At 47.7% G+C, this 5,562-nt stretch overlaps 1 long non-coding RNA gene across 1 annotated transcript; it reads right to left on the bottom strand.

Moving 5' to 3' along the window:
• Positions 1–3,310: 3,310 nt before the first annotated feature.
• On the bottom strand, positions 3,311–4,875 carry LOC100593428. Its single transcript, XR_001113364.2, has 2 exons — positions 4,317–4,875; positions 3,311–3,928 (listed from the first exon to the last, which is right to left on the bottom strand). It is a non-coding gene; the product is annotated as an uncharacterized LOC100593428 (long non-coding RNA).
• Between the last annotated feature and the right edge of the window lie 687 nt (positions 4,876–5,562).

Raw genomic sequence — 5,562 nt, 5'->3', positions numbered from 1 at the left:
GTGCCAGACATGAGAAAACAAGAGAAAGGGTACCATCTGTGCTTTCTACCCCAAACCAAAGATGAAGGGGCTCAGACATGAGCGCTTGATTCCAGGGGTGAACATTGAGGGTTCCTTTCCTGCCTGCATTCAGCTTTGTCTGCAGAATGGTGGAAAAGAAACAAAACTGGAGACATTTATATGTAGAGGTATACAAAGTCAGCAGCACAGTCAAAAAGATTCTATAGCATCTCAACATTCCAAACATTTCTTTAGCATGGATGATCATTTCTTCCATTCTTTATCAAAAATCTGATTTCTTCACGTTACAAATGTTTCCAAACTGAGGATCAAAGTTGTTTATTTGGCTTAGTTTTTATAGTGCTTATGGGACAGAAATAGGTCTCAAACTTCAAATCTTCTGACCCCAGAACTGGAGTTCCCTTCACACCACATCCCTGCACTGAGGCATGACAGTGATGGCTGGCTGCCACAGCAGGGAAAAGGGCAAAACATGAGGCTGAGAAGACAGCCCAGAGCTAGGAAAGACAATGTCCACGCACGTGGGAGGAGAGTCAGGCCTGGGAGAGGTAGACAAAGGGCACAGGACCTGGAGAGTTGAGAGGGGACTGAAGAGAGCAGCTCTGCCAGAATTCTCCATGGACAGGAGGCTCTCTCAGCTCTCCAGTGCCAATCTAGCTGGGACAGGGGTCAGAGATTATTGTCCATTGTGACCTAAGCAGGGAAGATGGAGTAAGAGGGATCTAGGCAAGGATAAGTAGGAAAGAGTGGGGCGCAGCAGAATCAGAAGAGTCTGGTTGGGAGGACACAGCTGTCCAGGTCCAGGCTATGGGCCCAGCCCACCCACTGTCCACATCTAAAAGTGGGGGAAGGAGCAGCATGCTGGGTAGGGCTCTACCTGGAGTGACCCTCTGCCTAGTGAAACCAGGAGGCAATTAGGGACCAACTAGGAGTCATGGTCATTTTCAAGATTTGTATTTGTCCTGCCTTCTTTGAGGTTCCAGTTCCTTCCTGTATGAAGGCAAAGACTCCCATCCCCCATGTAAGAATAGAGAAACATTGGGAAATCTTGAGGCCTGGTGAAAGAAGAAAGGACTGGCTTCTCCATGAATACTGGAGGTCTCATGGCACAGCCCCACTCATCGGATCCACTTGTCTCTTCCAGGGAGTGGCTTGGAGACTAAATGGGTGGAAAATGGCTGAGGATAATGAGCCTCAGCCCTTCTAGATTGTTCCAGAGTGTTAACTGGATTGTTAATCAGTCATATCAAGTCTCCTAGGGAGGAAGTCTTTTGCACAGAAGGGTGGGACTCTTTCAGAAAACACCATGGTATCTGGATTGGCCTTGAACCAGCTAGCGAAGGGAGAAATCATGAGCACAGGACTCAGGATTCTTTCCCCTTTTGGTTGTGATGCAGCATGAACAGGAAAGCTCTCAGCAGAATACAAAGGACTGCTCAAACAGGGAAGAAGAAACTCATGATATTTACCAAACACTGTGGTAAGCATCCCATATTTCTCATGTGTTATTCCTCATGAGCCTCACCCATCATTCCGACATAGGGGTTGGATCATTCATTTTACAGCTGAGAAAACTGAGACACACAGAAGTTAAGCAGCCTGCTGAAAGTCATACAACTAGTTAGGGGAAGAGCTGGATAACCGCTTAATAACTAGAGTTACTCCAGAGTTACTCCTAAGTTACCTAAGAAACAGCAAGGGACATTAGAATTTCAGTGAATTTTCTGGAAGAAATCGTAACATGTGAGCAATGAGGTTAAAAAAGTGAGCCTAAGATTAAAAAGTAGAAGCGATGAGGAAATGCACTGGGCAAATAATATTGACTTCTCTGTGCATGTCCCAGTGCCTCATATGGTAAGAAATAAAAGGTTGCTCTTAAGGTCCTTCAAATTTGTCCTGTCAAACTAAGCACTAAATAATTCCCAGATCACTGCTGCTTTTTCATTTCTAAAATGTAGGGGTTGGATGGAGAGGAGGAATAAGGTGACAGGCCCTAACTACAGCTGCACAGAATAGGTGGCTCTCTCCCCAAGGAAGGCAAGGGCACTCCATATCCATTTCTTCAAGAGCTGAGTCTTTTTCCTAGTTTCAATATCCTCAAATGTAAAATGGTTCTGGTATCTACCTCAAAAGAGTATTGTGTTTGTAAACTAAATAGGTCTATTTACTTATACAAATAACAAACAACCTGTAGGATTTGAGAAGTCACCAACTCATGATGATTAATGTAATGGATCACTGATAAAGCTGTTATAAATTACAAGACATTAATGGCCATTACATGGATATTAGGTCTGGAGTCTCAGAGCTGGAAAATACCAGAAATCTCCAAATAAGCCTTCCTCAGCTCATCAATATCCCTGCCAGGCGGTGTTATTCTAATTACAAATTATTCCTTAGTTTTAATTCATAAATCCTCTAAGGAAGAGAAAACATGATATTCTCATGCCTTGTGCTTCAAGGAGCTCAGTACTTGATTGTGGCTCCAGGTTTGTACATATTCCACCTTCCTGCTCCTTAAAAGACCCCAGAGCCATAACAGAAAACTGCCAGTATCTGCTGTGGTCACCACTGAAGTAGAAACACAGCCAGCCAGGGTCCTTGCTGGGAAATATTCAGGAAATCTTAGGTGTACGTTGTTCTCTTGCCAAATCAGGTCTCCATGACACAGAGTGGAAGGAAGAAGGGGAAAGGCCACAGGGACACTGGCCAACTGTGAGGCCCCATTAAATAAATGTTGCATTCTGCTCTGAATTTCACTACCAGTTGTGCAGTCCAGGACAGTGGCCTACCACCTCCTAGATGCACAGCATAGGCCAATGATGGGGCACTCTCTTCACATTCTAAGCAGGACACCAGGACACCACCACCCTGCCACTAGTAATTTGTTCCCTGAGAAGTCTCCGTTTACCTTCATTCAAGAACTGGAAGACCAAAGTTATAAAAATAGTAACCAATAAAATTCCACGACCTCAATACTAATCACTCTTTACTCCCATCCACATCCTCCCATTTGACCTGACATTGAGGTGGATATATTTGTTCCTTTAGTTCTTGCCCTAATACAAGGTAGCTCAGAGTAAACTGCCAGGTATCTACTAAACCAACCGGTATCAGGTCTCTGCCTAAGATAACGAGGGCATCCTTCAAAGGGGGAAGTGGGAGGGCCAAGGACATCCCTTATAACAGCCCTCCCCATTGTCCATCTCCCTCTAGCACAAACACCAATTCAGCTGGTTTGGGGGAAAGAATAAAATATCAAGGTCTTCTGAATCAGCACACCAATCAGCCCAAGCAAAAAAGAATGACATAGAGCCTTTATTAAACTGGTTCTGAGGTATGTGGGACTAGCCTGGCTGGCTGACCAGGCTTCTTGAGCCCCACAGGCCTCTTTCACAGAAAGGGAGTTTTGATCAACAAGACCATGTACAAAAGCGGGATGATATACCCATGTGAGGAGCCAAGTTTCCATGTTGATGGTAAATGCAAAAACTTTTGAGTCAGAGCTGAGCTCTGGGACAAAAAGGGAAAAGAAGAGGGATGAAGGGAAGGGGCCCAGTTCCTCTTGACTGATTCTAAAGCTCATAGGGGGATTCCAACTCACAGCTAGCCCTCTGTACTAAGGATCCAGACGAATCTTGACATCCCAGGGAACCTAGACCTGGGAAGGCTGAACTTGTTATTTGAGGGTCAAGTCTACTCCCTGAAAGTAGATTGCTGGATATTTCGATGTGGACAAGGAAGGACAATAGATTAAGCTCAGCAAAGGCTGGTAAGCCTGGGCAAGGTTCACAGGGATGGATCTTCCTAAGGGGTGGGGGGGTCTTCCCAGTTCCTAGAAAATGGCGGTGCACACAGACTGCCTCCCTCCTCTTCATTGTAGCTTGATCCCACGCAGTGACCATTCCTATAAAAGAAAAAAAAAAAAATCAGAAGAAACTTGATACATACGAAGACAACACACAGCAGAGAAATAAGACAAAGTTAAAATCACAAAATGTAATTGGCAGCACATCTGTTTTCAAAAGATATTTACATAATTACTCCCATTCTCACAAGCATTCTGGATTAGGGCATTATGACTGTGTCACTTTCCAATTGAGTGGGCATGCCCACAAAGGGTAAGGTGTCTTTCCCATGATCACACGGCTTAGATGGAAGACTTGGGACTTGACGAGGGGAACTTCTGACCCCAGATCTGGGTTCCACCCGCCCCAACCCTTCATCAGTTACCATAGGGAGGGAAGGGAGAAATGGGAGCGAGGCGGCAGCGAGCCCAGGAGGAAAATACCCACACGGAAAGAGTCAGGCCTGGGAGGGGCCGGTCCGGGGCACAAATGCTGGAGGTTTCAGAGAGGGGCTGGCGCTGGCGAAGGCAGGTCTGTCAGTGACGCACTTGTCCTGTGGGTCCTGGGCTCTTTCGTGGCACGCAGGGCACTCTCCTTCCTGGGTGGGAGAATGGACTTCTTCTTCCATGAGAGACAAAATGCAGAGGTGAAGAAGAGCAGAATGGGCAAATACCAGACTGCAGCTGCAGCCAAGCCAGGGAAGAGGCTTAAGAGGGTCCTCGGCGGCTCCCGCAGGACATTCCCTCCCTAGCCGGTTGGGAAGCTCCACACCTAGGCGAGGGCGGGCAGCAGCGGCTCTGGGCAGGCTTCCGTGGAAACTTCCAAAACCACCTTGCCAGGTAAGTGAAAGTGCGCTCCGTTCTCTATCCACATCCTGGGCCAAGGAGGTTCTTCTTCATTCTTTCAGCAGTCCTGATCTTCTTGGGGAGCACACCTAAATCAGCCTATCAAGAAGGAAGTCAGGCTACCAGTGTCTTCAGGGAACAGATGAAGGTTGAGAAATAACCGCCAACTGTCTTCTGCTCTGGCAGTTATTCCGTTAGCCACACCCATCGCCCCACCCTTCCAGCAGGCCTCCTCCAATCAGAGGCCCTGTCCCACCCAGGGAGAAGCCCTGGGCCTTCCAGAAAGTTCCACAGCCTCTGATTGGTCCTAGACCAGCCTTCCTGGGTGGGAGTGGGGGCAGGGGACTCCTGGAGTCCATGCAGTATGCGGAGGGCGGGGGCTTGGAGGAAAGTCGTTGATGTTGAGCACTGCCTGTTAGGGCTAAGGCAGATGGGGCCTTCCAGAATTTAGGTCGGCCATGGCCTGGCTTCTGAGGGGACAGGCCCGACAGAGTTAGGGCTGTGCTGGTGCTGTCTCCTACTCTCTATTTACCAGGCCATTGAACCCTGGGTGCCTGTGATCCTGGAGTCTTTTCATTCTACCCCAGTGGAAAGCACCACCCAGAAGGCACTTGTTTTGAGGTCTCACAAGAGTTAAGAGTAGATGGCACTGCAAATAGACCCCCCAGTGCCATCCTCTGACCTTTTCCCACCAACCAAAGGCCTGGCACTAGAGAGAAATGCTTGAACAGACTCAGTGAGCTCCTAGGGACCTGGAGTCCTAACTGGAGGGTTTGCTAAAACACCCTGCTTTTCTTCCCCCGGCTAATCTGCAGTGCCTGGAAAACCCAGGCTCTGCTTCAAAGCTT

Source organism: Nomascus leucogenys, chromosome 17, assembly GCF_006542625.1.
Source record: "Nomascus leucogenys isolate Asia chromosome 17, Asia_NLE_v1, whole genome shotgun sequence".
Lineage (NCBI taxonomy): Eukaryota > Metazoa > Chordata > Mammalia > Primates > Hylobatidae > Nomascus > Nomascus leucogenys.
This window is presented reverse-complemented; position numbering and strand designations above follow the sequence as displayed.